The 23,324-nt window shown below is 39.2% G+C and overlaps 2 protein-coding genes across 10 annotated transcripts in view; one reads left to right on the forward strand and one right to left on the reverse strand.

Annotated features, from left to right (window-relative positions):
• SUPT3H (SPT3 homolog, SAGA and STAGA complex component) overlaps nucleotides 1-10,940 on the reverse strand; it is a 536,625-nt gene extending 525,685 nt beyond the window's left edge. Inside the window, exon 1 of one of the 4 annotated variants that reach the window (XM_042938952.1) lies at nucleotides 10,457-10,940. The gene's annotated coding sequence lies outside the window, so the exon portion shown is untranslated. The other 3 variants (XM_042938951.1, XM_042938949.1, XM_042938950.1) reach the window with 3 other exon arrangements.
• RUNX2 (RUNX family transcription factor 2) overlaps nucleotides 1-23,324 on the forward strand; it is a 259,424-nt gene that overhangs the window by 45,066 nt on the left and 191,034 nt on the right. The window lies entirely within an intron of this gene.

Consider the following 23,324-nt stretch of genomic DNA (forward strand, 5'->3'; position numbering starts at 1 on the left):
AAAATTCTAAAGCACATAAAAAAGCTGATGCTATTAAAGACCATAAACGTGTGTTAAGCCTGATTTCTTTTCCACAAAGATTTTTAAAGTAAGTCCTTTTTTCTACAAAAATATAGGATAAGAAGCATCACGATTAGAACTCAGGTTTTAAAAAAAAAAAAACAAAAAACAATTCACATCACCAAATCCAAGATTGGGGGAAAATAGACAGGAACCCAACTACTTCTAGGAATGGTCCTACAGAATCAGGGCAGTGATTTAAAACAAAAAAACAAAAAACAAAAAACAAAAAAAAACAAGGAACCTGGCTCTCCCAAGAACCTCAGAAAATGTTTCCCTCACCCAGGAGAATACTGGCAAAGATATGCTATCATGGAGAAAACGTTAAACTCAAAGATTGTGTATTAACCCCAGCCTCCAAAAACGGGATTTAAGTTGACTCATGTCAGATTTGAAGACATGTCAGTCTGTGGGATTATCCTGTGGCCAAATGTCCTGTTGACGTTGCTGGAGCAGCCTGCCCCTTTAGTCACCCCGCTTTCACTCTCTCTGAAGAGGAGACATTTCAGAAAGTTAATTCCTATTAAAACAGCTTTCTTCAGTTGTCCCCCTACTGCAAATGTTTCACATCAAGAGTATTTATCGGTAAGAGGTAAAAGGTCCCAATCCTAGTTTATTATAACCACGATCATCCTTCCACAGTCAGTTATTTAATTTTTACATCAAGCAGGTGAATAACATTTTTCTGACATGATGAGCTGATAGCTCATTAGAATCTTTAAAATAATTATTTCCCATACCCAAATTTTGTTTGATTTTAGATAATTAACTTTAGACATAACTTCTTTACACATCAAAGTCCTATCATCCCAATGCTTTATTTCCTTTCTCCTAGACATTTAAAAAAAAAAAAAAGTCAGTTAAAAGCAGAAGCACTCAAGTCAATTTTCTCTAATAAATACAGTTAACATGGAACTGAAAACCTACTGTAATCTTCTCAATGGGTTAATGTCCTGCAGTCGTTTTAGCTTTCGATTGAAATGCAGCTGTTTGCCATATTTTACAAAATGAATTCAGATGTGCAGATGGAGATCTAGATTATTTCAACATGCCACAGTTTAAATGTGAACCCGAGGACTAAGTTCATCTCTGATTAATACATATTTAAACCCAATCATTAAGTCAATAGTCAATACCATATCACACCTGTAAAATCTTGTTCCAGAGTAGAAAAACTGACATCTTTTATTTTAAAACAATGGAGCTCGAGGATATACCCTTTTCCTCAGAAAATACCATAATGGAAAAAAATGTTTTAACTGTAGTCAAGTTATACATTACAAATGTGAATTAAACAAAAAAGTAATGAACATGCTACCGGGTTTCTAATTACAGCTCATATTTTTGTTGCTAAATGACCAAAGAAGAAATACCATGAGACATCTTTGGCTTCAAATACCTCAAAGAGTTGGAAACTTTATCACTAGTTATAGCACACCAAAACAACATAAATATCTGTGTTGTGAAATCCATCAGTCTACCCATTTATTAAAAGTGGAATGTTTTATCATTTCTTCTGTTACATCACCGCTGAGGAAAATTAATTCAGCAGACCTATGTACTGATTCTGAGTATGAACAGTTTCAATTCCAACCATGCATAACCTGAACATCCCACATACATAAATTAGTAGAAAACTGTTACAGTCAGAACATTCTCATTTTCATAGAACTCCAAAGGCAGGAAGCAATTAAGGTTAAGCTAACACTATTATACACTGCATTTTAGTTTTGTTGTTTAGAAACAAAACAAAACAAAAAAAACTCAAGTTACATCACAGCATAAATTTCTCTCGCTGTGAAAAATAATTACCAAAATGATCAATCACTGAAAATGTAAAAAACAAAATAATTTAATTATACACAACTTTAAAACTTTTATACCTAGTATTTGGGATAACACAATGGTAATTCCAATATATTTAAATAAGTGGACTTCAGAAGATATAAAGCTCAAGTGTCCATACAATTACCAGGTAAAACATCTCATGAATAATCCAAAGAATAGATGATTCATGTGTAACTGTCTGGAAATCAACAATTCTCCTGAAACTGCTGATTGTTATTTTCATAACTAAAAATCACTTGTATTCACTTACTACATATTAAATGAGTTCAGAACCTGAGATAAGATGCATCAATCATAGCACTTCTCATACTATAGTGTAACTATTTCCTTGTCATCAAACTGCTAACTGCGTAACGATAGGGACACTGATTTTTCTGTAACTTTGGTGCCTAAAGTACTGCCTAACACTGCTGATGCTCAGTAAATGCTGGGTGAATGAACAAACTACTGAACAGTATAACAAATACAAAGATAAAAAAGACATGTCTCCGCCACTGAGTAGCTTAGAGCCTACTGAAGTTAATCGATCAGATATATTCAGTGGAATGAGGTTGGAGATAATGCACAAGATACTATGGGGCAAAAGTAGGAACTAAGACCTGTCAATTATTATGGGGAAACTGTCCTGAGATTTAACACTTGTAAAAATCTGAAAATAAAGCATATTTAGCCACACTAAAAAAAAAAAAAAAAAAGTGAACAGCACATCTAAACTACCCATATGCCAGTGGATTACTAAAAGTACAGAAGTGAAAAGTACTCTGAAAACCATGAAGCACCATAAAGAGCAATGTATGATAGTAAATACTCTTCCTTCCCATTCATTCAACGAGCAATAATTTTTCTTAAAAACTATTAGAACAGGAGTAAGTGCTTCCTAACCAAAATCAGTTTGATTCTAATTGGCATAGATAAGAAGATACAAATACTCATAAGCAACACCCAACGATCAAAATGACAAGTTACCAGCTCTAAGCAGAGAATCGCCATCTTAATATAATTATCAAAGACTTCATATTCATAGACAGAAAAACTCTCCTCTGTAATATACTATTCCCTGGTACATTTTCCCCCACCAAACCCGCTTCCCTGTCCAACATCCTGATTCTGTATGAACAACACAACTCTTTAGTTGCCTAAGTTCAAAAACTCCAAGGCATTTTTGATTCACCAGCTCCTCTCCTGCCTACCTCCATGCAATCTGGTCCTGGCATATTTTCTCTTAATAAAGCAATTCTAACTCAATCCCTTCCTTTTCAATCTTGCCTTAATACCTTTACTAGAGTATCTTTTAAACCCATCTCCCACATTTCTAATTAATTCTGCATACAGCTCCAGAGTACTCATTCTAAATATTGGTTACTCCTTGAAGTGCCTAGGTGGCTTAGTTGGTTAAGCATCCAACTCTTGGTTTCCACTCAGGTCATGATCTCACAGTTCATGGATTCAAGCCCCGCATCAGGCTCTGCCCTGATAGCACAGAGCCTGTTGAGGATTCTCCATCTCTGCCCCTCCTGCTCTCTCTCAAAAAATAAATAAATAAACATAATAAATAAACAAGTAGTGGTTACTCCTCTACTCAAAGCATCCAATAGCTCTCCTTCCCCTGGAGGATAAAATTTGTCCAATATCAGTCCCACAGGACCTCTGCAGCCTCCTTTCCCTACAGCAGTCAAAGCAAATGCCCAGCATCTCCCAAACCATCCCAGGTTCAGAATCGTTAGCCTACAGTTCTTCCTACTTACAGTACCTCTTGTCTCCTCTCCACCTCTCCAAATCCCAGCTGCCTAGAAAAGCCCAACTGAAGCTCAAGGTCTCCAAGACTTCCCAGACTCAACGATCTTCAGGAAGTCTCCTTTCCCTGACATTTAATGTTTTCATTCGCTAATTCTTTTGTTTAACCTTAAATACTTCAGTGCACATTAGTTTATTAATAAACTTCCCCAACTATTGGCAGATGACTGCCCCTCCTCCTTCATAGAGAAATGAAAAGCTCTTACTTACTTCCTCCTCTTTCCTCAACCAAAGCCCCTGTATCTTCTCCTGATTCCCTCCTCTTACAATCTAGGCACTTTCTTCTTTAAAGCTGATGCACGACCTGTGCTTTGGTGTATCCATTCATACCTATTTACTGGACACTTACTGCCAGCCAAACACTGTTGTTAAGAGCTAGGGATAGGATAGTGCCTAAGCTAGACAAAAGAAATATCTTATAATGCAGGAGACAAGCATATAAATATAATGTGAAGTCATGACAAAGGCTATGAAAACAAAATTAAACAAGCTGTTTTCAACCAGGAGGTGACATTTAATATAAGATCTGAACAAAGCCTGGGATGGAGCTCTGGAGAACTTCCAGGCAAAAAGAACAGCAAAGTACCAAGATCTTGAAGCCAGTGTGGCTCAAGGGAAGGGAACAGAGGGGATATGCAGTAGAAAATAAGGCCTGACAGTTAGCAAGAGGCCAGGTGATATAAAGCCCTCTAGGCCATGGAGGTTAAATTTTAGTTGAATATAATGTGAAGCTAATACAGAACTGTGAAAAGGGAAGTGACTTGAAATGTTTTAGGTTTTAAAAAGATAACTGGCTGCCATGACATTATACTGCAAAGAAGCAAAGGTACAAGTGAGAAGACCAGTCAGAAAGTTATTGAAGTTGTACAGGCAAAAGAGGACGGCAGCCTGAATTAGTGGTACAAGTGGAGATGGTGAGAAGTGGTCAGCCTTCTGGAATATATTTTGAAGACAGAGCTTATTGCCAATGGATTAGACATGGAGTATGAAAGAACAGTCAAGGAGGACTCTGAAGTTTACTCCGAAGCTTGGGGACTGAGCAACTGGTTGGATGGTGTGCCATTTACTGAGATCAGGAAAACTGAAAAAGGAAAAACAAAGAAACCAGGAGTTCAGTTTATGCCATATTAAGTCTGAGACGACTATTAGACATTCAAGGGGAGATGAAATCCTGCAGAAGTTGTGTGACAGATGTTGTAAGACAGAAAACTGATATAATTCATGGTCACGGGGTTCTGCTAAGGGTAATTACTCAATACTGGAGGTTCTGATAATAAGGACCAATCATCTCTCAAGTTCAGCTTCTCCATCTGTGAAGAATAATTTCTGCCGGTCTCAGAGGAGTGTTATAAAGAAGACAGTGGCTACCACATAACGGGTATTCAAAAAATCTATTTGAATTGAAAAGAATATCAAAACATCTGTGAACCACGAAAATTCCTGATAGGCAGATATAAACTGTCCATTTACATATCCTAGTTGGCTACATGAGCAGTTACTTTTTTTTAGGAGCACAGTCAGACTGCTCAGAGACCTGTGAAGCTGTATTATTATGTTTTTCTTCTTTAGTTTCGTATTAATGCAGGTTTCTATTTCAAGTGCTTTCACATCCAGTACTCTCTTAGGGAAACACTGAGTTTCAAAAAAAAAAAATCTTTATTCTTTGGAAATACGGTTCTTAAAGTGCACTGCCAATGTGCCCGTCAGATCATCCTAAAATACATAACATTCAACCCCTGACAAAACGGCAAGCTTACGTTTCCCATATTAAAACACTGTTGTTTTTACATAAAGTATCATATACTTGAGTGACTTAATAGTTAACTTTCCAGATAAGGGCAAAAATTTTTAGTCAACTATACTGTCAATAGTAAGTGTAATTGACAAGAATGTCAAGAAAGCTCTCTCTTAAACATCAGGATTCTCTCCCACTCTAGATTCACGTTCTAGAAATATTTAACCTTATGAGGAGTCTATTTTAAATATAAACAAGTCAATAAACTATCTGATGTGGTTAAAAACACAGTTCATGTGACTAAAAAGAAAAGGGAATTAGAGATTTACTGTAGGCATGTAAAAAAAAAATTGATGAATTTGTATACGCATTTCAGAGTTTATAAAGGGTCTTTCACCTGTACTACCTAACATTTTTTCACAATTACCCTCCAAGGCAAGTATCATCCCCACTACCAGTGAGGAAGCCAAGAGTAAAAACTGGGGAAACGTCACAAATCTAACAAAAATCAGGCTTTGATCCAGAGTAGCTGACAGACAGACAACCAGAAATATTCCATCCATGCCCATACATTTTTTAACAAAAATTCATTAACCTCCAATTCTAGTGCCTTAGGTTTTTTTCATTTGTAAACGATGCCCATCTCCTTTAACACGCTAAACTAATGTGAAATTACTGAAAAGTTGTACACATAGTAAGTAGTCAGGGGACTTGTCATTAAGTTGTCTTAGAGACTTGCTAACTTTAAAACTTCATGAATTCTGTGCTTAAAAGTCAATCTTAGGCAGGTGGATAAACAATTAGACAAAACTACAACTATACCAGTTGGCGGGAGGGGGACCAAAGACATCTGAGGTTCAGAACTACAGTTTGAAAAAAACTAATTTCATCCAAATCCCTCATTTTTCAGGTGAGGAAACTGAAGTCCAGAGGGGTTTCTTGAACTGCCCAAGGACACATCACTATTTAGTGATACAGCTGGGACTAAAACTGAGTTCCCCTGACTCCCGTCCAGAGTTCTTTCTACTATCCCACAAGGAACATACAAATAAAAGTGGATCCTAATTAACTCACAAGACCTCCACAATGTGTTTGTCATAGTGAACTTTGTTGTGAAATATCTGCCTATGCCGACTCACAGTTTCGCAGTAAACGGCTAAACTGTGTCATTTATATTCACATAATATTTTGCATTTATAAAGTGCACTCACATAAATTATTCCAATTTATGCCCTACGAATTCAATGAACACACTATTTTTTTTTTCAGCAACTACTACATACCATATGCCAGGCAGCATGCCATCTTCATACTCGTTACCTTATTCAGCCTTCAATATCCATTCACTATCAGCCAGATACTATCAGAGGCAGTAATATAATGCAAAAAAAACCCAACAGACCCATTCCAGAAAGTGAGCACCTCATCAGTATCACTTATTAAGGGGGAATGACATGTCTGGATAAATAAATGAGATACAGCATTTAGCACAGGAGACGGAACACATCAAATGCCCATGAAAATGGTGGACCTCCCTTAGCAGTAGTATGCGGTTGTTCAGGGTAGAAAATATATTGCAACCAGATCAGTAAAGCACCATTACCAAGACTTATAGTATTGTTAAAGAGAGCAACCTCGGGTAGAGCCTATTATACTCGATGCTGTTTTACAAATAAAATTTACAACAACTTTTGCAGATTTAAGATTAGTCTTTACTAGAGGTAGTAGGTGGAAAAGTTGAGACAAAACCAATTAAAATAAAATGTCTTTGTAAAGTAAGACAATTTATGTAATTCTCCTCTATGGTATTCAACAATCCTGTGGGAAGGCTGGAATGAGGTGAAATACTAATTCCATTTTACAGATGAGGAAATTGAGTCTCAGAGAAGTTAAACACCTTCACTGGAGTCACAAAGAAAGAATATGGTAGAAAAGGGCGAAACCTAGGTTTGCAGAATTAGTCTCAAGTACTCTTTGCACCTATCCACAATGTATCCCAGAACATCAACATCTCTTCCAGATATGTTATTCAATAAACTTAAGGCTAAAACAGCTAATATTTATTGAGCACTGACTTATATGCTTTGCTGTACCCAACACTGCACCCAACACATCACATGGATTATCTCATTTAATCCTCAGCAGAGTGAGAACTCAAACCAAGTGTGTTTGACTCTCAATAAAATATTTTACCTACCACAGTATAAGTTAAATTAACACAATAAGGCATTTGGCTACATTATTTTTCTTTATTATAGAACAATAAGCAAAATCCTTCCTGGACATCCTAAATAATAACAGATTTCTGACTGACTTCACTATTCAACTTAACCATAAAATAAAATGGGTATTATTTTCAACAAGATTACTCAATCTTCTGATTTGACTGACTTAGCCTAAATTTCTTTGCAGCTTCCTACACCAAAAGATCATTAATGTAGGGAAAAGCAAAAACACAAAAAGATCACTTATGTAGAGAAAAGCAAAAATCAAACTGTCCAAGATTTCCATCCAGTATAGAGAGAAAAGCAAAAATGTTTACCTACCAGTAGTTTAAATGAACAGGTCACTTGCTGGCCTTATTCCAGATATCTCATCTATTATTTAAGCACACAACCAATAATTCTCTCAATACTTTAGTACATTTGTGAGATTGCAATATAATTAATCCCCCTAAAAATTACATATTACAAACTTCAACAAGTAATAAGACTAAAAGTAGAGTGGCCGTATTATTATGTGATACCAACTGGGACATTTTTTATATGAAAGGGGCTCTATTAGGATAAAGAGGCTCTAAACAATGACTGTCCCAGAAAAGTTGGAGTTTACAATCACCCTATATAAGAGCAACCCATTTTGATTTGTATGTTATGGGCTATTCAAATGCATATTTCATGGGCTTTAAGTTTTTGGCCTAGATCTAACGATTATCTTCAGCCTTGAGATCAAGGGCACTAGGCCAGAGTTAAGGGTGCTACCTAAAATAAAGTTGTTTTTTTTTAAGTTTTATTCTCACACTAAAATAATGTGCTTAAAAAAGAAAAAAAATCTACATATCTCAAAGAAAGGAATCTCATCAATATCACCAAATTTCAGACTTATCTCTTCAAAAGTTTTGAATATTGATAACCACAAAACTATTTCTAAAATGGCCCAATGCTCAAAGGTTATTAGTATAAATTATCAACTTGCTTTATTATACAAAAAGTTATGAAACAAAACAACAAAACCAAAAAAAAAAAAAAAGCACTATCTTTCAAATGGAAATCAACTTTAGGAATAAAAAAGTAGAAACGTTTTCACTGAAACTTAACCAAAGTGATAAAAGATAATGGAACCCCATGGTCACAATACGGTACAATAATGATTAAAGGAAGTGCCAGCTAGTATTGTTATGGCTTTCCAGATGAATCTGGCATTAGCTGTACAACCCAAGGAGTCAAAAGAACAATTTGCTTTAATTTGTCAAGCTGTAAATAAGTACTAACAGACCCATGCTTTGAACTATAGTATTTGAGCAAAAGGCATTATTTGAATATAATTATGATTCCCTAAGGCAATAAATGTTCCAAGAATTGGCTTCGACTTAAAATTCAATCAAATCAAGAAGTGAAACGCGTCTCAAAGTCTAGATTCTAGGCTTAAGCTGCCCAAAAGGCAGTGAACTAGCCACTTTTGGTTATTTATATTTAAATTAGTTAAAATATAATTTAAGTTCTTCAGTGCAATTGTCACATTTCAAGTGCTCAAGAGCCACTTGATGCTAGTGGATACCACATTAGTACAGCACAGATTACGGAATATTTCCATCATGGCAGAAACTTCTACAATATTGGACAGTGCTTCTATGGACCTAGGCTGCTCTAGATCTTTGCTTGAATACTCCCAGAGATTAAGAAACTTGCAATAACGAATTAAGTTCAATGAGGTGCATTCTCTTTTTGCAAAGTACCACCAAAAAAATTGATCCTCATGTTCAGTCAAATCCAGTCTCTCTGAAACGTCCACCAGAAATTCCAAGAGGTCCATCCTCAATTTGGTCGTCAAGTAAATCTGTGCACAGCTAACGCACTTCCGTTTTCAAAGTTCTGACTCCTAACATATACTAAGACCCTGTCTTTTCCTCCTCTATTGATACATACTAATTTCTTTCCAAGTAAACAGTTTAAAGTTTGTATTAACCTCATGGAGTGATGCTAATTCACCCCCGTGCACATTAACAACACATGTTAGTAACACATGTTAGTATCCTCTCTGTCAGATACTTCATTCCAACTCTTCCTATGAATCTACTCTTACCAGACCTTCAAGTGTCTTGATTTTTAATTTAGAAAACAGGGTCACAGTCATTTTGAATTTCTTAAAACATGAAAACTAAAATTAATTACCGTTAACATGTAATTTGATCAGTGCCTGATCAGTGTATTACCTAATATAATCGGGGCAATTCTGGGCTAGGCTACTACCACCCCCATTTACAGACCGGAACACCCAGGCAAACGCAGGCTCGATAATTTCCGCAGGGGTCACAGATGTGGGCTCAGCCCACAGAAAACAGAGTCGATCTTTCCCTTTTCCTGGATGCTAGGTTTCTACTAACGCTACTTAACTCTTCTTCCGCCCCGGGCATAAAGCACTTTCCTTCTCTAAGGGTTCCTCCCCGCAAAACACTACCCAGATGAGGCGCGGAAGGTGCTCCTTAACACGCCCCAGCCACGCCAGCTCCAGCTCGCCTGGCCAGCTCCCCTCGCCCCACGCCCACCCGCTGACGGGGAGGAGTCAAGAGCCAGCTCCACGCTCGGCGGGAGAACCGGGTGCTGAGCCCGGCCGGCGCCTCGAGCTACCGTCCTCCCTTCAGCCCTAGAGTACAAACGCCAATTCCTCCCCCGCGGCCGCCCCGGGGCAGGGGTCAGGACGGGGCCGGGCCCACGGACGCGGGGCTCGCCGCGCGCCGTCCATCCCGGTTCGCAGATCCCTCCCCGCCCGCCCCGCACCGCCCCCCGCACCCCCTACAACCTCCGCTTTAAGAACACTTGTAGGCACGGCTGCGCGTCCCGCGTGGAGAATGTGGGGAGAGATGGTGCGGTTTCGGCGGCGGCGGCCCGGGGCACGCTTGGAAAGGGGCGGGGTGGAGGGCTGAGAGTGTAGAAAGGGAGAAGGTGGCTCGGCTGGGGCAGGGGTGGGGGGGGGGGCACAAGATGGCGTGAGCCCGACTCTCCGTGGGGCGGGGGCTGCGGAGACGGAGGAGGGAGCGCTGCAGACGCCCCTACCACTAGCTGCGCGGGCTCTGGCGCATGCGCGCTCCACCAGGTGGCCGTGGTCTCCTTTTCCGAGCAAGCAACTTCCGCCACGCTCGCCGGGGGCGGGGCGTAGTGGAGTGTACCGCAGCCACTTTCCCTGCTGCGGGCCACCGTGGTCCGAGCGGCGGACCTCAAAGCGGTGCCTGCTGGGAAGGGAGTGGAGTCGCGCTGAGACCCGAAAGGTGTTCAAGGGCCAGGCCGTTCTTTAAGAGTCGAACCGAGAGGGCTAGGATTTTCGAGGGCTTGGGTGACCGATACTGGGAGTTTGTTTTCAAATTTAGAGCAGAGATTGGCCCGTGTAAGGTTCTGTCCAGGAATTGGGGTGAACCGGGATCTTAACCGGATTGTGCTTTTAAAATGGGGAGGAGAAACGGAGAGATCAAAAAGGCCTGCTCCCCCAAGGGGCCGCAGTGCCGGGGTGTGGATATGGAACCCTTTCTGGACAGTGGGACACCAGCTCTTCCGCAGGCTCATGCACACCACAGTCTTAGGAGAGGCGGTGGGAGATGATGGTCCGCAATGAATACCCCTCACTCCCACCGCCAGACTCATAGTAACAAGTTCAGGCATTTAACGACCACGTTTTTATAATTGAAATCTTCTTCCATTTCAAGGATGGGAGGGGGGGAGGATGATCCTATTTTTATTTTTCTTTAGGATTTTGGCCTGTTCCTCATTTTTAAATCTTGCACCCCCACTATTTAACTGCATGTCGTGCTCTCAATTTCCGTGATATGCCTATAGTTCTATAATACAATCGTCAGTTACTTCAATCGCTTTCACTGTGTATGAAGTCTTGTTATTTATGTTTTTAACATTCTTTTCAGTTGTTAAGGGAAGAAAACAATTACCGATGCTTACGTCCACTCCTATGACGTCGAATATAAAGTATTTCATAGAGATTCAACTACCAACCTTCAATCGGGTCTTTTAAAGCGTTTACTGCTTGTTATTTTCCTATGGATATTTGTGTTCCGAAATAATCTTTTCTTTCTACTTGCTTACATTCTTTACAAGAGCAACTTCTTTGACTATTTCCTGTGGATCATACTTGACTCTTGTGTGTTTAGTTCTCTTTAATCTCCCCAATACTTCACTATTTGCCAAATACTTAAAGTTCTAAAGTAATACATTTGGAATATAAAGACTCACCATAATGTGTAAATCAGGGCTCAATGCAATGTTGGGCAAAGTGTAGAACATAAGGAAGAGAAAGTAACAATTTCATAATTTCTTACAAAGGAAAACCGATATACACAGTAGTTGAAAAGCCCTTTCAAGTACATTACCGAGAAAATAATTAGGAGAAAGTTAAGAGAAAAATTGATATTACATCTAAGGAAATATAACCCAAAGCAGATCGTTTCAATTAAAATTACATTCAGTAAATGTTGCCATAGTACTTGCATGGGAGTTTTACCTGCATCACGTGGAGGCCAGATTTGACCTAGCTTTTCAGAATAGAACACAGATCTTACTCTCAGGCTACTGGTGTCTAATCTACATATAATCACGCACAACAGGAGTTACTGAAAGTGAGCCATGGAGAACGGAAACTGAATTAAACCAGGCACTAGTAAAGGGAACTCAAAAATTCACTCTTAGGAAATTGTGAATTGTGCAGTTGGCAGAGATCTTAGCTTTGAAGTCACATGAGTTAGCCTAGTGTTCCTACCTCCTGGAATCTATTAAAATTCATTTTTAAAATTTGATTTAGCCATAATTTTGTTTGTCATTTGAGAACGCAGCTGTACACAAAGGGTCAAAGTATCTTCCATTAGATTAATATAGAGTCTCCTAAACAATCAACACTACTAGGGTATCTTAATTATAACAAAGCTAAAACAATGAAGCTGTTGCTGAAATTAAGACATTCGTGACCACCACCTCTCAGAAAAATACATGATTTCCAAAGCATGTGGAGAAAGCACCGGGAGACCAACTGAATGCATCACACCACAAAAATGTCTGTCCCTTAAACAGAGCCGTTAAAGGAAAATGAAGTGTTGTGACCATAGACGTTCACATTCCTCTGGCATAATAACCCTCATATAGAGCCACTAGTGCAAAAAGAAAGTGTAGATTAAAAAATGCCTCTTGGCATCCTAAAACTGATTGCGTTAAGCAATAAAACAAGCCCCAATTCTCCAAATACCAGAAGCTATTTGGAAACATCTCTGTGATGAACTGGTATCTTCTCATGTGGTTGTGATCAGGATAGTTCACTTCAGGTGACCTGCAAAATTCTTACTCCTTTGTGATCCATGATTTTATTTATTAGGATGCTTGTAGAACCTCTTCTTATCTACAAATTATTTTGTTCTTTGCTATCTCTGCCTTAGATTTCTAATCTAAGAGACAGCGTGAGTTGGGGAGGGGCAGAGAGAAAAGGAGAGAGTGAGAATCCCAAGCAGGCTCCACGCTGTAGCTCAGAGCCCGATACAGGGATTGAACTCACGAAACTGTGAGATCGTGACCTGAGCCAAAACCAAGAGTCGGTCACTTAACCAATTGAGCCACCCAGGCACCCCAAATTTCTAATGCTTATATAGTCACCATGGAAATCAACTGGTTAGAACTGCATATTGTTTAAAATTGTTTAATACAATTGTTGTTGTATTCAATTAACGTTTTGATTTAAGAACTATTTTTTCAATTGCAGCTTGCTTTACTTTCAGAACAAGTTGTTCCAACCAGCTCTGTGGTACTTGGGCATGTCACTTAACATTGTTGGGCCTCTGTTTCCATGTCTGCAAAATAAGGTGATCAAACCAAATGAACTAAAACCTTGCAGACCTAAAATTCTATGCTCCTTCAAAACAGGAATGACCAAAGGATGGATATTAAAGTGGTACAAGATAATTTCAGCATTCAATCAATATATTTGTGCTACAAAAAATACAGAATGTTCAAGGCTCTTGCTGTAGGATTGATATTATGCACTGCAAAAGAAAGACCAACATGAAAAATATACATTAATCAAATCTGTTGAAATACAGGAGGGGTGGTGCATCACATAATTCTTTGGGGTGTAATTAAAGTGGCTTCCCATGCTTTCCAATTACATTCATAGATTTCAAATTAGGAAGAGCAATACAGTGACGAGAGAAGGAATGTTAAGAATTACAGTACTGAGCAGCTTGTAGAACTATAATCATGATACATCCTTTTAGGAACCTCTCAGTGCAGATTTAACACTCCAGGATCTTTTAAAATTAGTCTTTGGCTAATGATCACGTTTTGAGACTAGAATGGAAAAAGGAATCCTATAATATCAGGGTTTCACAGAGCCCCTGAGCTCTCTAGACACATGGAAACTGAGTTGCTTTCATTCCCGTTGAATTCAATATATAATCCTCTTGTTCTAGAAGCAAACAACTTCTTCATTTCTCCCCTTGAAGATAAGGTCTGTTCACTGAGTGTAAGTAATGGGTGCTAATTAGTTCATTCATTCAACAAATTATTATTGTAGGCCTACCACGTGCCTGACATTATTCTAGGAGCTGTAGATGCAGCAGTGAACAAAACAGACAAAAATTTATGCCATCATCAAACGTAGGAGGAGTAGTTGGACAATAAACTAAATAAACGCCTAAATAATATAATATGTTAGAAAGCCATGAGTGTACCTGAACAGGGGGAAATTTTTTATACAACAGGGAAGGGATAAGGAATGAGACAAAGCACAGGAGGAATGAGAGAATTGTCAATTTTTAAATTGGGCAAGCAGGGTAGGCCTCACTGAGAAAGTGCTATTTGAACAATGACTTGATGAAGGTGAAGGAGATCGCTACAGACATCTAAAGAAAGAGCACTCCAGGGAGAACAACCCATGCTAAGGCCCTGAAGTGGGAACAAGCCGGGTAAGTTGCAGGAATGGGTAACGACCCATTGTTAGCTGAAAAACAATGACCCATTAAAAAAAAAAAAAAAAAAAAAGGGAGGTCACAGAGGCGCCGGGAAGCCAGATGTTAGAAGGCCTGTGTGCCTGGACAGGGAAGCTGTTAGCAGAGGATTGACATGATGTGGTTTAGGCTTTAAAGTAATTACTCTGAGGGCACATGGGTGGCTCAGTAGGTAAGCTTCCGAAGCTTGGTTTCAGCTCAGGTCATGATCTCATGGTTCGCAAGTTCAAACCCCACATCGGACTCTACGCTGGCAGTGTGGAGCCTGCTTAGGATTCTCTCTCTCTCTCTCTCTCTCTCTCTCTCTCTCTTTTTCTCCTCTCCCTTTCTCTCCCTCTCTCAAAATAAGTAAATTTTAAAATAATAATAATAATTACTTTGGCTGCTGGGTTAAAAATAGTCTGTAGAGTACAGGTCTTATTGTAGTAACCCAGGTAAGAGGTGATGGTAGCTTGCACTAGGGTTATTACGGTAGACTCCATAAGATGGGGTTAAATTCTGGATATTTTTTCAAAATCAATATGATTTACTGGCAGATTCGATTTGGGGTTCTAGAGAAAGAGAAATAAAGGATGACTGAAGTGTCCTGGGAAACTGGAAAAATGAATTTGCCAGTAACTGTGATGGGCAAGAGTGGGGATGGATATGTTGGGTAGGTATAAGAGATCAAGAATGCAATTTTAGGCACAAGTAATGAAGTACAATGTTTGCATTATCAGTTGTTTTGCCTTCATAATTAACTTCTTATGGAAATACAGGAAAGTTTGCATTTGTTACCTTCTTTAATAATTATTTAGTTAATTTCCAATCCTGCTCACATAACAAAGGTTCATCTAGTCCTGTATAATAACACTCGTCAAAGAATATCTGACTTTTGGGGCGCCTGGGTGGCGCAGTCGGTTAAGCGTCCGACTTCAACCAGGTCACGATCTCGCGATCCATGAGTTCGAGCCCCGCGTCAGGCTCTGGGCTGATGGCTTGGAGCCTGGAGCCTGTTTCCGATTCTGTGTCTCCCTCTCTTTCTGCCCCTCCCCCGTTCATGCTCTGTCTCTCTCTGTCCCAAAAATAAATAAAAAACGTTGAAAAAAAAATTAAAAAAAAAAAAAAAGAATATCTGACTTTTGTTTTAAGAAGATGTGAAGAAAGCTCAACATCCCCTCCTTAAAACAACAACAAACCTTTCTTTTGTTGTTGTTCTATCAATGCCTGACACCAAGGTGGAGAATTCAGTTGACACAAATACACAGAACATCCATTTCCTCAAAGTATTTTCGTTGCAACATTTAGATGTAAACCTGGATCTGTTTCAGTGATTTGAATAACTGCCTCCATTTTGCATTACACGTATACATTTCTTTTTCTATCATGCGTGGCAACAGGGCCAAAAGTTAATCAGTGCCATGAGTGAAATATACCACAGTATGGCTAATGCAACCTGATGTTCCTAGTTCACACTCTGAAGCCCGATGCAGTAAACTTATTCTGACTAAGGAATGCTCAGATCAATTGTTAGTGATTGGGAAACTATACCAGCAGATTTGAGTAAGCTGCTTTAGTTTGAGTTTGAGTTTTTTATAGATACAGCGTAAGCTGTATTTTCTCTTTCTAGAATATATTTTTTAAAGGTTTTTTTAAAGTTTATTTTATTTATTTCTTTTGAGAGAGAGTGGGGGACAGGCAGAGAGACAGGGAGAGAGAAAATCCCAAGCAGGGCTCAAACTCACATACTGTGAGATCATGACCTGAGCCGAAATTAGGAGTTGGATGCTTAACTGACTGAGCCACCCAGGCGTCCCTCTTTCTAGAATATACTTAAAACAGCTTCGTTCACTCAGTCGGGTACAGCACAAAAAAATAGGGGCTTTGTTGTTGCTTATAAGCCATGATGCCCTGGACAAATTATTCAATTTCTCAGAAAATAAGCATCTGTCACTGTAAAATAGGAATAAGGACATCTATGTGATAGGGTTGTTATCAGGATTTAAATGAAAAGTTCCTGACATAATGAAAATGTTCGGTAATTTATAGTTATTATTGTTTTCCAGTTTTTAATGAGCTGTCGAGTAATTTTTATGATGTTTGTATTTGTGATGTGCTAGACATGGGAATAAACTAAACACGAGATCCTATCTCAAGTATTAATGTCTTATTTGTCATGAATCAATAAATATATGTCAGTATGACAATTATTCTCTTAATAAATATTTTTTAAGGACCCTTAAGTATACGAGTCATTGTTAGGTCTTGGCGATATAATGAGAAGTAATACAGATTTTCTGACCTCAAAATGACTTCTTACTGATAAATTTGGAAGGGACAAAGTTACGTAAATAAGAGCAAAGTCACCCTGGTAATATGTGGTACCAATATTAGCTGACATCTCCCCCACTTTTAACCTATAGGTTAAAACTGGCTTGAGTGATGATTCTACCTCATTTGCAAGCCCAGTAATCAACTCCGAGTCTCTTTGTATTTCTGGGAAGCTAGCATTCCCAAGGTCCCATCTGAACTCCCACTTATGCTTATTAGATAAAGTTTGTGGATAAGCTTCCAACTGTCCTTATTTCACAAACATCCACTCAGATGTAGAACTTAACCTTCTTCCTAAATTTTACCTGAAAGCAGTTTTTTATTTAAGATTTTATTTTTAGGTAATCTCTACACCCAACCTGGGGCTCGAACTCACAACCCCGAGATCAAGACTCACATGCTCCTCCGACTGAGCCAGCCAGGCGCCCCTCACCCAAAAGCATTTTCACAAAGCTCTGTGTGGGGACAGGAGATAGAAGATGACATGAAGGAGAAATATTAATTTATATTAATATTAATAGAATGTATAAGACTTAGTTACTGGTAAGATATGAGGATGGAAATAAGGCAAAGAGAAAGAATTCAAGGACAATTCTAAGGTTTCTCAACTTACTGAGTGGCAGGTTGAACATTTTGAGTTTAAGGTGACCATATAAAATTTCAGATGGCTACCACCAAGAGCCAACTAGACTATTCAGATGCAAGGGTAGAGATAGAAGCTAAAGTCTGCAGCTCAAGAAAGTAAATGGCCATTTAGGTTTGGGAACCAGCAGCACACAGCATACAGCATTCCATATACATCGATTAGATGTAATTAATTTAAATTAAATTTAATTTAATTTAATTTAATCTTAAGTGTAAAAAAATTTAGCCCTGTTCCTAGATTTGACCTAAGAACATTCTCAGAAGAATCTGTGTGAACAGAACTGAAGCCGAGGAACGCAATGAAATGCCCGAGAGAGCATGCATAGAACAAAATGAGTCAAAGATTGGATTCTAGACACCCACATTCAATGGAAAAGGGAGAGTAAGAATCTACAAAGAAAACTGAGGAGGCAATGGTGTCACAGAAACCAGGAGAGCAAAGAGCTTCAAAGAGAGATGAATGGCACTAAAATGAGAATTGGTGGGTGCCTGGGTGGCTCAGTCGGTTAAGCCTACAACTTCGGCGCAGGTCATGATCTTGTGGTTTGTGGGTTTGAGCCCTGCATCGGGCTCTGTGCTGACAGCTCAGGGCCTGGATATTGCTTCGGATTCTGTGTCCCCCCCCCCCTTCTCTGCCCCTCTCCTGCTCACACTCTGTCTGACTTTCTCAAAAATAAATAAAAACATTTTAAAAAAATTTTAAGGAGAATCGGTGTCAACAGTGTGTAGCCCGCTCAAAGTGACCTTGGGTACAGAAGCATCAATACAGTGGTAGGATTAGAAACCTGGTTGTAATGACTTGAGGAGAATAAATCAGGAAGTTGAGAAATCAAGTGTGTTATTCTTCCCAAGAGCATGTCCTGTGTAGAAGAAAGAGCTTGGCTAGAGAAATAGTTAGGGTCACAGGATACATTTTCAAGATCAAGGACTTGAACTTGTTTACAAGCTTTGGAGAAGAAACTCATAAAGAGGAAAAGTTTGAACACTCGAGATAGAAGAGGGCTGATTACAAAATCTCTAGGAAGCAAAGATGGAATTAGATCCCGGAAGAGACTGGAAGCTTTTTGATCAACAGTCCAGGAAATGGACCTTAAAATGGAAGAGGGATAGACTGGAAGAAAGGCGTAAGAACCTGAAGCAGTTCATACCCAATGACCCAAATTTACCCTATAATGTAGGAAAGCTTGGATGCTGAAGAAGCGGGGATCTCATACTGTAAAATAGGTATGAGGTGATAAAGTTTCATTGAGCCACTGTGGGGAATAGGAGAGAAATAACCAAGGTCTTGTTAAGTTGAAGGCAGCCCAAGGTATAGAGAGCAGTGGTCCTCAAAGCGTGGTTGCAGCATTTACATCTTGTTAGAAATGCAAATTTGGACCCCACTCAGTACCCACAGAATTGGAAACTGGAGGTGGAGTTCCACATCAATCTGTTTTAACAAGCCCTCCAGGTAATCCCCTCCAGGTGGTTTTGAGTTCCCTTTTAACAACTTTTTTTTTTTTTTTTTTTTTTAACATTTATTCATCTTTGAGAGAGAGAGACAGAGCACTAGCAGGGGAGGAGCAGAGAAAGAGGGAGATACAGAATCTGAAGCCGACTTCAGGCTCTGAGCTGTCAGCACAGGGCCAGACGTGGGGCTTAAACCCAAGAACCATGAGATCGTGACCTGAGCTGAAGTCAGACGCTTAACCAACTGAGCCACCCAAGCGCCCCTAAACAATTTCTATAGAACTTACGGCTTCCCCCAATAAGTAAACAAATGATATTATGCTATTCGACCACATTCTAGTAATTTTTTTTAGTCATTTGCCATATTACAGTAAAATATATTTATTCAGAACAATATACTTAAGATTTTAAAAAATTCTGGAATTTTCCATTCTGGAAATGGGTATCATATAAGATTTACAAACTTGAGCAAAGAGAATCCTTTCTTCCAGATTTTACAGAGCAAATACTGTAAAACATTTTTGCCTCTCTACTCAATTTCCACATTTATAATAGAAATAATAAAATTGGAGTTTACTGCATCAAAAGTACTAACCCACTATATAGTAGCAGTTCTCAAATTATGTTCCTGCACTAATATCCCTTTTTTTCTTAAGTTTCTTTATTTTGAGAGAGAGAGAGAGCAGGAGAGGCAGAAAAAGCATGAATCCCAATAGCACAGAGCCTGATGTGGGGCTCGAACTCAGGAACTGTGAGATCATGACCTGAGCTGAAATCAATAGTTGGACACTTAACCGACTGAGCCACCCAGGCGCCCCTATTATCCCATTCTAACTAAATAAGGTAGTCATTCCTCAATTCACGTGGAGAAAGTTTATGACTTGAATTTCCTTAATTTTAAGTTAACCTCCCATAAATTTTTCTTACACCTTTGGCCCTTGCGACTGCTTATTTTGCAACAAGTGCTAAAGGATTACAAAATAAGTGAACAAATAGTAAGTCAATATTAATAAAACTTGAAGGTAGCCAGTCATGGTTAGTTCAATAGTTTCTCTACAACTGGGCACATGTTCATGAGTGATTTTTTTTTAATTTTTATTTTAATGTTTATTTTTGAGAGACAGAGTGCAAACGGGGGAGGGCAGAGATAAAGGGAGACACAGAATGCAAAGCAGGCTCCAGGCTCTGAGCTGTCAGGACAGAGCCCGATGCAGGGCTCAAACCCACAAACCATGAGATCATGACCTAAGCCAAAGTCAGCCACTTAACCGAATGAGCCACCCAGACGCCCCAATGACCGTGATTTTTATGTTACACACCAATAATACAGATATTCTCTACTATCATTGTTCCCACAATGTTGCCTTTGCGCAAATAATTTGGAACTACTTGCAGAATCTGGAGGGTATTCTTCTGAATCCCCTAAACAATAGAAAAGCTGACAGTCATGGTCTAGAAGTATGGTAAAGACTTATTTTACAGCCAAATATGTGAGTGGGTGATCAGGTTGGTTTATCAAGGTGTGCCTTGCTTTAATAAATATGATGCGAGGGGGCGCCTGGGTGGCGCAGTCGGTTGGGCGTCCGACTTCAGCCAGGTCGCGATCTCGCGGACCGTGGGTTCGAGCCCCGCGTCGGGCTCTGGGCTGATGGCTCGGAGCCTGGAGCCTGTTTCCGATTCTGTGTCTCCCTCTCTCTGTGCCCCTCCCCCGTTCATGCTCTGTCTCTCTCTGTCCCAAAGATAAATGGAAAACGTTGAAAAAAAATTAAAAAAAAAAAAATATGATGCGATATGTGGAAATCCCTATTTACCATTCACAAGTGCACATTTGAGACTCTCCTCAATCACTTAACAGAGAAGACTAACCTCTGAAAGTTAATTGTGCAAGAAGCAAATGATGGATCACAGAAGAGACAAAGATACAAGCTGATACACATTAATTAAAACCTGATTAAAATACTATGTAAATAAGAAGAGAGGTGAGTTCATCTCAAAGCATAGAAACAGCAAAATTGGAACAAACTGACAGAGCATATGCCTGTACTGTGGAGATGAGTGGGGAAAGGATAAATGGGTCAAGCTATCAGAGTCCTAATATCATTCAAGAATTTGAATTCGGTAGCTAACTCCCCTTATCCTGATTCTGTTGGGACCAGCAATCTATATATTCTGGCTTCCATGAAGCTTCTCGAATACTATGATGATCAGGTTGATAGGAAGGGTCATTGCACACAACAGTTATATTTCCTCATCGCCAATCAATAACTCAGCATTTTGGTTTTTATTCTGGGTCTCTTATGAGTTAGAGTGAGTAAGCTCTGGAATAGTGATAATGTTGCCAGGAAGCCAAACCCCAAATTTCAACTCCAACTCTGAGGAGGCTCAGAGGGCTCTCCTTGGCAGGCCCCCAACCTGGAAACCTGCCTTTCTTCTGAACAACTACAGGAAACAGATCGATTAGCATGTGCTTGTTCACTTCGTAAAAGAATCATTTGCTCTATGAAAAGATTTTAAAACACAAGGAACTTAAAGTGGATGAGATACTGAGAAATGGCTTCTGCATTCAGTCAGAAACTCGTCAATGTTAGCATAACTCATCTTGATGGTGTGGCAGGGTTGTGAGTGTGAATGTTTTGAATAATCGTGCATTTGAGAAAGCTTAGCAGTTAAAGGAAGGAAGGAAAGAGGGGGAAAGGGGGAAGAGGTAGTTGGTAAATGGAAAGAAGTCTGGTTGTTTTGTCATCGAGTACCACCCCCACCCCCGCCCCGTGCCCACACATACACCAGAAAAGGACGCTAGATTAGAGGGAAAAGGGAAGGAACCAGTGGAAACAGACACGAAAGCCCTTGGGTGGAAGGGGGTTGAGTGGGGATCCAGGCTCCCTAAGAAGACTGGGTTTGTGCACCAAGGGGGTGCACCTCTTCTTCTGGGGAAAACTCCTTCAAAAACTACTCGCAGATACAACATTTAGCCACTTCTTTCAAATTCATAGCTCTATTACTGCAGAAGGGCTTCAGACTCCCTTCCCTCTGATCAGGTATGTCTCAACTTTTTATTTACTAAATACGAATTCAGTGCCTCTCACAAGTAAAAGAGGAAGAAAGACGTGCTCCCACCCTAGAAGAGCTTACAGGCTGACAGGACAAATGGACCTGTAAACAAGTCGTTGTGGGTCCTACATATGTACCACATGCTACGGGATAATAGAGGGGACAGGTTTTCCTTGGTAAGTATTTACCTGATACTTCAAAACGGTTTGATCCATTTGGTTGGTGGCTTATCTCTTCACCAGGTCCCAGTTCTAACCTGCAAATTCTGGTGTAGCTAGGCTCTTACACTTGCTTCCAATCAGTTAAAAGAACACGCATCTCATGTGATTCCACAGTATAAGCAATACTAGACACGCTAGGGAATTTTGAATTCAGAATTATGTAATCTCTAATCTCTGCCTTCAAGAAATTGGCAGTCCCTTTGGGGACATAAAAGCTGATCGAACATTTTATTTTTTGCTATTTATATTTTAAAATATAGTAAAATAACAAATATAGTATTTTCCTTGTTAAAGGGGGAAATAATTATGTGTACAATCCCCCTGTAACAATTCTCCCATAAGTCCTAGACAGGAGAGACTTTAGGTCAGGGGAGTCAGGAGAGAAAGAAGACCCAGAAGTTGTAATATTAATTTGGAAAAAAAATCAAAACACAAAAACCCCTTTACACTTTGAATGCATGCTCTAATATCTCTTTGATTTTCTGATTTGGGGGTAAAAGAGGCCTGTGTGTTGATTTCAGGGCTGTTTATTCGTAAGAAAACTCACCTATTAGATACTATTGAATACATTTGTTAAAATAAATATTATATAAAACAGAAATAGTTTCCATATTAATAATAATAATTAGTAATATTAACTAGGATAGCTGAGATTTTTGGTCACATAATTGTCTGGGGTTTCTTAAAGAGTTATTGGGGTATAATTTCCATATCATAAAATTTGCTTATTTTTATTCTGTAATTCAATGGTTTTAATAAGCTTACTGAGTTGTACAACTATCACCATAATCCACGGTTAGAACACTTTTATCACCCCAGTAAAAACCCTTTATGCCCATATGTTGTTAACCCCTGCTCCCATTCCCAGCCCTAAATGACCACTAATTTATTTATGGTCTCTGTGTATTTGCTTATTCTGGATATTTGTATCTGGCTTTTTTCCTTTAGCACAATGTTTTTAAAGGTTCATTTATCCCATAGCATGTTGCAGTATTTCATCACC

This window comes from Panthera leo, chromosome B2, assembly GCF_018350215.1.
Source record: "Panthera leo isolate Ple1 chromosome B2, P.leo_Ple1_pat1.1, whole genome shotgun sequence".
In the NCBI taxonomy this organism is placed as follows: domain Eukaryota; kingdom Metazoa; phylum Chordata; class Mammalia; order Carnivora; family Felidae; genus Panthera; species Panthera leo.